Below are 10,427 nucleotides of genomic sequence, written 5' to 3' on the forward strand. Positions count from 1 at the left end.
AATTTTTTTTCCTATCTGTTCAAATTTTTTCCGTATATATTTAAGTTTTTCCCCTATATGTTCAAACTTTTCCCTATCTATTTAATTTTTTTTACCCTATATGTTTAATTTTTTAATCTTTTCAATTCAAATTTCCTTTATTTGTTCAAATATCTATCCAAATAAAACCTATCTGTTGAAATTTATTCGTTCAAAAAATTTTATCTGTTGGAATTTCTAATTTTTTCCTATCTGTTGAAATTTATAGAGCATATTTTTTTTATCTATTTAATTTTGTGACTATCATGTGTTCTCTCCCTATCTGTTGCAATTTGTTTCTTCATCATCATCATCATCATCGTCGTCAACAACAACAACAAAACCAAAGGAAAAAAAAAAAAAAAACTAGTATCTATATACTCCCTCGGCATCATCAACTCAATACATGAAAAAACAATCCTACACGTTGAGATCATCCATAAAAAACATGGCTCAGGCTCCGTTTGGGAAGATAGGTTGTTGGCTTTTTTTGGCTATTTTAGCCATAAAAGACAAAATAAGTTATTTTAGCCACAACAAACAAAACATCACATCCAACCCATAATCATTACACTCTTCTCTCACAAAAAAGTCAAAAAATCCAAAAAGCCAAAAAGTCCTTCCCAAACCAAGCTTTTTAGCCCAGGCTAAAATAGCCAAAAAAGCCAAAAAACCAACCCACTTCCCAAACCAACCCTCAAAGAACGATCACTACTACAAATACAGATAAAGATCACACTTTTTTTGTGTGATGTTTGTTTTTTAATCACACATTTTAAGTTTTATTAAAGTGTGGTCTTTGAGAGTGTGATTAAAAATGCATTTTTAATCACACTTTTTAAGTGTCATTAAAAAATGCTTTCATCACATCTTTAAAGTGTGATTAAAAACATTTAGATTACACCTTTTAAGTGTGATTAAAAACATTTAGATCACACATTTTAAGTGTGATTAAAAACATTTACATCACACCTTTTAAGTGTGATTAATGAAATTTAGATCACACATTTTAAGTGTGATTAATAAAATTTAGATCACACTTTTTAAGTGTGATTAAAAACATTTAGATCATATCTTTTAAGTATGATTAATAACTAATAAAGCCTGTGATAAAAAAAAAGAATTCGACATATTTAAAAAATAATCAATATTATTTTTTTTGTATGCGCATTTTAGAATATAATACACACTATATACTATATTTTGAATCACAACCATATATTGAATGGAATAACGTCATATATTTCATAAATGAAAGTTAAATGTTCAAAAGTATATACAAAGAAATTAATAAAAAGTTTTTAACTGTGATTACGTATATTTAAAAAAAAAAAAAACTTGAAAAAACTAAGTTCTTGAATTCTTTGACCATATTTTGCATCTCTCCAAGAAATTTCTGACCTGAAAAATAAAAAAACAAATTAATTCAGAAACCGCTAGAAGCATATGAAAAAACTTACTATTTTTGTAGAGATTGTTCTTGTCTTACAGAAGACAATCGAACATTTTCTCACCACACTAACTCTTCATCCCCTGCATCAATAGAAATAAATAACGAATTTGATTATTACTAGTATAAAATTTTTGTATTACCATTTTCTTAATTTTATTTTTTTAGGGTAAATATTTTATATTTTACATATTTATTTATTATTTTAATATGCACTATGTTTCATATATTTGTGTGCTGTATTTTTTAAAAAATATTTTTAAAATATTAAAAATTCATTTTATTTTATAAATATATTTTTAAATATTTTAATTTTTTTTGTTATGTGTTTGGTTACAATTTGAGTGTGGAGTTTTGAAAATAGTGTAGAGTTTCGAGTTATGTGTTTGGTTATGAGTTAACTTTACACTCAAATCATAATTCCAAAACTAAACCAAACGGAGCGTTTTTAAAGGGATTTTAATGCTCATGTAGGTTTCCAATGAGAGGTTGAGAAGGATCCTCGGGAATAAAATTTTCATGTATATAATTCTACCAACTATGAATTATCAGTGAATAGGAGCAACAAGCTGGTAATTACAGTAGATGTCCCAATACCAAAAAAAATAGCAAATTGAAGACTCAAATTTTAAGAGCAACAATTTGCTAGTTCGCACTAGTTTAAAGCTATATGCATGAAGTCAAACAACATGTGAGAAAAGAACTTTATCATTCCCAAGAAAACTTTTTTTTAAAAAAAAAAGAGTCCAAAATGCAATGTACATACAGATTCCGTGACAGAGCAAAATGGGCAAAAGATGCAGCACGCCTTGCAGCCTCCTGTGATCCTTTTATCTTGTTCCTCAACGTCGTGCATAAACTTGCCGTTGACTAATAAGCATGGTAATATTTTGAAGAGCACTATAAGGTGCACACATTACATCTTTACTTGCGAAAAGATTTTTGAATCAACAATGAGTGAGTCCTACCTGAGATGACACTGTACAAAACTTATTAGCTATTTTGGTCACCTTGGAACTCAATATAATATTAGTTTGAAAACAATTCCAAATATGGCCAGAGGGAGCTATCAAATGAGATATTTCAGAATCATCTCATACGAATCTTATTTTATTTGGTAAATTGGTTATTTTCAACATGGGAAAACAGTACATATAACAGAGGAACAAAGAGGAAATGAGAAGGAAGATATTGCATTCATACCTTGAACCAGGAAGCCAACCACTTAGACCAACAATAGCCCTCAAGGTAACAGGGTAATCGATCCCATTTCCATATTGTCCCTGGGCAAAACAAGTTGCAGAGTAGAGGGCAGTTGCAACACCCATACTAAAACCCCCGATACCAAGTTTAACTGTAAATGAGGTAATACAAAAATAAATAAATAAATGAAAAAGTATAGAATTCCTAATCAACACGGTGGTAATTTATTCATGATAGTTGATGAAACTTTTTATCACGATAGATAAATGAACTACTAACTAAACACATGGAAATTAAGTAATTTAGTGGCCTATAATCAATGAAGTAACAAGGTAGAAACTTACTATCAGCAGGCTCTGTTGACAAGAAGTTTGCAATATGCGCTACTGAAGTGTCTAAACCTTCAAAATCATCAGGACTATCTTCTGAAAGTTCTCTAATGTCAAACCCTAATACGAAACCACAAAAGCACTTTAGATAATTGTATCAGTATCTCAAAATTGGAAGAAATCTAAGCTTTAATCTTACATGCAGTGCGAGGGAATCCACCAAGTATAGCCGCTGGGCAAGTAGGAGCAGTTGGGCATATCCACTTGATCTGCATCACAGAATTTCAGCATAAAAAAATGATATGTACCAACTAAGTTTTGCAAAAATCAAAGAACCATATACACGTGCATGGCCACGAGGCTAAGCATAAAGTTCAAAAATATTTCAAGGGATACGTGTCCTTACATTTAGAAGGGCAAGTTTTTCCAAGAGCAAGTTAATTACAAAAAAACATAAAAATTTAACTACTATAGCATCAAATACAACATTTTTTTTGTTAGTCATCAAATACAACATATTGTCACTTTAAATGAAATTCGAAAACAACAAGTGAATAATAATACACGCAATAATATGATCAAAACTACACAAATTCATAAACTTTATTTACTAATTGATTTTTCATGTAATAAAAAAATTTAAATTTTGAAACATGACTCACTTTGATAATGTATTAAGTGTCACATTAATAAATAAATAAATAAAAGTTATTATAAGATTTATCAATTTATGTAACATTACTCTTAATAGAATTTGGCCGAATGAAACACATGGAAACTGCACAATACTTTGTTGAGTTTTCAGAATTTGTTTATGAAAATCTTTCAAAATTGGTTTAGTCAAGAAAAATCAAAATCAAAATCAAAATTCATTACTTACATATGGTTTTTTTTCTTTTTTTAAGACAAAAATAATTTTAAAAAATTAAAAAATATATATTTTTATATTAATTTCTATCAAATTAGTTTATAATTTTTAAAAAATAAAAAATAAAAAATGATTTTTAAAAATACACCAAACATGGATGTCTTTCTATAAACAACGTAATTTATGGTCTGTATTTCAAAACTCTGAAGATCTAAAACAATTCAATGGTTTTAAACAAATAACAGCAAGAATATATGTTCGGACATCCACTTTGTTCGGAAACAAGTGGTTTAGATACATTGCACTAACAATATATATTTTGGGAGAACCCCAATATACATTTTGAGAATTCCAAGGGTTTGGAGAGTAAGTTCTAAAGTTTCAAGTTCCAGGTTACCAAGGGGCCATTGGAGGTTAATCCTGTTGTTACCTTCATTGCCTTTGGGGACTAGTTTTAGGCTCGAAATATAAGGTCACTCGAGTCCAATTGAACTAAGGTGGGTGAGAGATACCTCGAATTATTAAAAAAAAAAACAAAAAAAAATTACATTCAGAGATTCAATTAATTCCATAATCCAGGAAGAGCTCTCTTGAAGATCTCCCCCAAAGGTACCAACTATGTGACGATATGGAATCAACTAAACTATACAAGACCTAATGAGCAGTAACAGCAAGTTATGCCTCGTGTAATGAATAACTCTCCTGCTAGCAAGGGCATCTCCAGACAATCTTCCCTATAGTGTGCAAAGCACATGCTATAATGCAGTTAATTCCTCAAGACAAGATATCAAAAGAATAATTAAATAAATCCAATTATGTACAGTGAGCAGTTTAACAATCATCATAAAATTGGCATGTTAAAATTTTCAATGCATTGAACAAAATGATACGCTAAGACTTAACCACAACCAACCCCAGCCACACTATCCCCATCCCACCAATACCTCTTCTTCCCTCCGCAAGGCAGAGTTCTCATCCATAAGGCAGGGTAGAACCTCCATAGTTTAAACCTTGGTACTGAAACAAGCAGATTACATGAAACTCTTCCACAACTAAAATCTATATTGATTACATCTTCATGTCAATGACTAGCCATTGCGAAAATTAATGAAAAGAATAGAGAACACATGCATGCACCATACATAGAAAGAAAGAGAAAGAAAACAACTTTCACTTACTTTTCACAAGCACCCTTCCTAAACTTTTCAGCCTGATAAATTTTTGCACCTCTGTCATACCGTGATTTGGTATAATTTGGATCTGACTTCCATTTCCTTTGATGCTTTAAACTCTAACAAGAAGAAAGATAACAAAAGTTTGCAATCTCCAGCCTTCACAAAACACAAAATGTAACAAAACAAAATTACTTAAGAAAACATACCGGTCTCTCTGCATTAAGATACCAAGGTGCAGATGACATATACTAAGGAATATGAGGGTTAATTTCTTTTCCATCCTCATCAACCTCAGCTGGTGCAAAACCTGCCTTACGTGCTTCTTCCAATTCCAGCTGCTTTCTATGGTCCTCCCTAGATTTGAATGCCACCGCAAGTATCACAATGCCAAATCGAGAATCATATAGTGAATCGAAATCCTAAGTTTGGAAATCATGAATCGAATCGAATCAAATCGAGAATCGTAAACAAAATTAATCGAATAGTGGAAAACCTATATTTCTGAAAGAGAAATAAATAAAAAAAAGAACCAAGTTTGTATATCATGAGAGATAAATAAATAAAAACCTCAACCCTACAGCAATCCAACCTAAATTTGAGGTAAAAAACCAAGTTCAGTTAAAAAAAAAAACACTACTACAGGAATAAAATGTTTTATGCACATAATTCTGGAGTTAGGTGTAAATGGCAAGATTAATACATGAATAAATTTTTTGTTAAACTATACTATCAAAAGGACATCCATAAAGCTAGATCTAGAAGGATGAGGGAATAAAATTGAGAGAAAGAATCTTTCCTTTTCTTACAAATTTTTACCAATACGAACCCCTCATGAAATAATGGTGGTTTTTATGTACCAGCTATACTCAGAAACTCAAAAACCAACATTGACTAAATAGATATCTTGAAGAAACTAAGACACAGCAGTTATTTACCTCTGTAACAAACCAGAGAGGGGCAATAGAAAATCCATAACCAGCAATCTCCTTGGTCGTAAGCTCTTTCTGTTGTTTTAACACGTCTGCATCATCTATGTGTTTAGGAACTAATGGCTTTCCCTCTTCTAGAGCAGAAAGGTCTGCTTCACTGTCTTTTTTATTCAAATTCCCTTCAAGTTCAATTTCAAAGATGTTACGCTCCGCAATGCAGTTCAAAGGTGAGCTAAATCCAGCAGAAGACTCATTATTACAAGAGCGTTTTCTTATGATGCTACATATCCAATCCTTAATGAATGCTATTGGGAGATAAACTACCATTAGAGAAACTCCAAGATAGGTCACTGCAAATGGTTGCTTATAATCTGTAAAAATACCCTGTTAAAAGGATATGTATATACAAGTTAATATCTGGCTAATGAATAGAAATTATGGATTGTGTGATTTTTAGATAATAAAAAAGCTATTATGCATAAGAGCAAAATTAATTACGAGGAACAAAATATAAAAACATTGATGGATCAAATATTTAAGGGCAAATTACACTCACCTCACCTCCCTTAAGTTAGGAAAAATACAATTAGCCCTACACTTTTGACATAATTGCATTAGCCTCCCTTAACAGTTAAGCCCTTTTTTATTAGTAATTCATTAGTCATATGAATAAAAAATGGAGAAAAAAAAATAAAGCATACTTTTACAGTCAATTGAGGACACATGAAACACCACTTTAAATTAATGAGTTCTTGCATATTTATGCCACAAAACAACAATTCATCAGGGAAAAAAAAGAAAAGTGAAGGATTTTTCAGTACTTAAAGTGCATGCCTTGGGCATATATCAATAGGCTGATTAGAGAAGGGTTATTGAGGGGCCTTGGGAAAATAAAAAAAATTCAAAACTCTGTTCAGGCCTCCAACCTCCAATGCATATTTCTTTCTTAGTTCCAACTTCCAATGATTTTCCATCTTATTTTCATGTTAGTTCAAGATAATTCAAATTTTTCCACATGGAATAAAATCTTTTCCTTCTCCATTTGACTGAAAAAAGACTTTCTTTTTTGCAACTAAAATAAGGAAATCTCATTACCTTACAACATGACGGAAGTTGACAATGCAAGCAAACAACATTTTTAACAATTTAATTTCAGAACAAATCAGCATCCTCCACTAGTTAGATCCAAGCAAACATGTTTTTAAGGGTGAAACTTCTGTTAGCAAGAACCTCTGAGTTTACACTAATCCTCTGTTTGGTTGCCAAGAAACCTAAACGGAGGTAAATAATTTGCAAGCAAATGATAGCCCGAGACCTAATTTTCAACTTTTTTCCAAAAACCAAGACAGTCCAAAGTATTTAAGTTTTCACTTCTATTTTGCTTTATTTTCCTCCAGTTTTTCTGGGGGTACACACGAAAATGAATAATTGCAATAAGCTTTTTAACAATCAAACTAGTGTTATTGAATCTTTTACTTTTTATTTGAATCCCAATTGACATTTCAGGTTTTTAATTCAAGTCTCATTGGCAATTCCTCAAAAACAAACAAGAATTCATCAACTTAGGCAAATGTATAAACTTCACCATATAAATGAAGGTACATGAGCTATGCATACAATTGCAGAACATACATTGCAAATATAGAATTTTAAAACCTTAAACTAGAAATGAAATTAGAGAAAGAAGTATGACCACCTGGGTGACTTCTGTAGCGGTGACCCAAATGATTACAACAGCAGCAATCAGGAACAAACGAGCCCTGTATCTCCAACCCATCACAAATCGAAGAACGACCCAGATATCAAAATTGCAAAATATACACGAAAATCAACAAATTTCGATGCGGGTTTCTCTCAGATTATCAGATCTTCGACGTAAGTCTTTGTTGTTTCACTTGTCACCAACACACCCAAAAAAAAAAAAGACAAAAAAGAAAGAAAAAGGTTAGCTACAAGTTTACGAATCGATTCGATTAATTTCTGAAAGAGAAATAAATAAACAAAAGAACCAAGTTTGTATATCATGAGAGATAAATAAATAAAACCTATATTTCTGAAAGAGAAATAAATAAACCTATATTTCCGAAAGAGAAATAAATAAACAAAATTAGGAAACAATGCACCAAACTCTGTATATCATGAGAGAAGAAGGCTTACCAAAGAGAAGAACAAGCACCCAAAAAAAATAAACACTCGCAAAGTAGCGAGAAAGACACCCAATGTCGCCCACGGCGAACGACCCAACGACGAAGGTATCGGCAAAGGTATCTGAGACGCCGCACCGCCACTGCTGCTGCAGCTGCTAGCCGTCGTCAATCGCTGCTAGCCGTCGTCAATCGCTGCTCACCGTCGTCGCTCGTTGGCAGCCGTCGTCCCCCCTTGCCGCTGCTTGCAGTCGATAGAGAGAGAGATAGTATTTTGGGAATTTTTGAAATTGGGGATATTTTTGTTAACAGTAATGCTACAGAGCCCGAATATAGAGGCTCGAATTTGGCTCGAAATTAGGGGGAAGAAGAAGGAGGAGGAGGAGGAGGAGAAGAAGGAGAAGAAGAATTCAACTGGAGGGGCCAACAAAATCGGGCGGAGGTGGAGGTGGAGGTGGAGGCGAAGGCGGAGGTGGATGCGGAGGCGGCGACGGGCGGAGGCAGAGGTGGAGGCGGGGCTGCGACGCCGACGAGGGACGAGTTGCGAGATCGGCCGACGAGCTAGGACGCCGACGGGCTGCGATGCCGATGACGACCTGCGTTCTCGCTCTCGCCTCTTTGTTCTCTCTCTCGCCTCTGTTCAACTCAACGAAGAAGAAGAAAGAAAAGGAAGAAAAGAAAAGGAAGAAAAAAAAAAAATCAAAACCCAAAACGACGTCGTTTTGAATTTTGAACAAAATTCGAGCCCCTAATTTCGGGCTCTCAAACATTATTCTTGTTCTTATACCCAGATTCCATGCATAATGCAGTGTCACTAAAAGTTTGCCAATTGGATATTGCCAAGCGAGAAAGTTATAACGGAATGAAGCAAATGCCCATTCCACTGCAACTCCTTCATCCTCAAACTCAAACCCTAACCCTAACCCTAACCCTAACCCTTCTCCCCTCCCTCAACCCTTCCCCAAAACCCCATCCCAAAACCCTCAACTACCTCACTCCTCTCCAAACTCCCTCCGCACTCACTTCCCACCTCACCACCGCACCGATCCGCCGCAACCAACCTCCGACTCCGGCCTCCGCTTCCGCGAGAAGCTCCTCTACCTCCAAACCCTCAAAGTCAATCCCTCCAAAGCCTTCCACAAGAACCCGAATTTCCGATCAGCCCCACTCGACTCCCTCAAATCAGTCGAGAAATGCCTCTCGTCCATGGGCATCGACCGCTCTGCCTTGGGCCGCATCTTCGACATGTACCCCCAACTCCTCACCTGCGATCCCTACTCCGATCTCTATCCTGTTTTCGACTTCCTATTGAACCACGTCAATATCCCTTTCCCCGATATCCGAAAATCGACCATTCGCTGCCCGACTCTTAATTTGCAGTGTAGATCACCAATTGAGACCCGCATTACGTTTCCTAGAAAATTTGGGTTTGTGGGGAAACAGGCATTAACTTGCCAGAGCACACTGTTGTTGGTTTCAAGCGTCGAAAACATGCTTATGCCCAAGCTGAATTACTTGCAAGATTTGGGTTTTTCGTATGAGGAGGTGTTGAGGTCGCCGGGGTTGTTGACGTTTAGTATTTCCAATAATTTTGGGCCGAAAGTGGAGTATTTCTTGAAGGAGATGAATGGGGATTTGGCAGAGCTAAAGAGGTTTCCGCAGTATTTTTCGTTTAGTTTGGAGGGAAAGATAAAGCCTCGGCACCAGCTCTTGGTGGAGAATGGGTTGTCTCTTTCACTGCCGCATATGTTGAAGGTTAGCGATGGGGAGTTCAATGCGCAGTAGATTGAGATGCGATTGCGATTCAATAATGCTACAGAGCCCGAATATAGAGGCTCAAATTTGGCTCGAAATTAGGGGGAAGAAGAAGGAGGAGGAGGAGGAGGAGAAGAAGGAGAAGAAGAATTCAACTGGAGGGGCCAACAAAATCGGGCGGAGGTGGAGGTGGAGGTGGAGGCGGAGGCGGAGGTGGATGCGGAGGCGGCGGCGGGCAGAGGCAGAGGTGGAGGCGGGGCTGCGATGCCGACGAGGGACGAGTTGCGAGATCGGCCGACGAGCTGGGACGCCGACGGGCTGCGATGCCGATGACGACCTGCGTTCTCGCTCTCGCCTCTTTGTTCTCTCTCTCGCCTCTGTTCAACTCAACGAAGAAGAAGAAAGAAAAGGAAGAAAAGAAAAGGAAGAAAAAAAAAAAAATCAAAACCCAAAACGACGTCGTTTTGAATTTTGAACATAATTCAAGCCCCTAATTTCGGGCTCTCAAACATTATTCTTGTTCTTATACCCAGATTCCATGCATAATGCAGTGTCA

The 10,427-nt window shown here is 35.5% G+C and overlaps 1 pseudogene; it reads left to right on the plus strand.

Annotated features, from left to right (window-relative positions):
- Positions 1–7,813: 7,813 nt before the first annotated feature.
- Positions 7,814–9,973, plus strand: LOC145802495 (transcription termination factor MTEF1, chloroplastic pseudogene; annotated as a pseudogene).
- Positions 9,974–10,427: the final 454 nt, after the last annotated feature.

Source organism: Camellia sinensis, chromosome 11, assembly GCF_055761805.1.
Source record: "Camellia sinensis isolate YWXY chromosome 11, ASM5576180v1, whole genome shotgun sequence".
Lineage (NCBI taxonomy): Eukaryota > Viridiplantae > Streptophyta > Magnoliopsida > Ericales > Theaceae > Camellia > Camellia sinensis.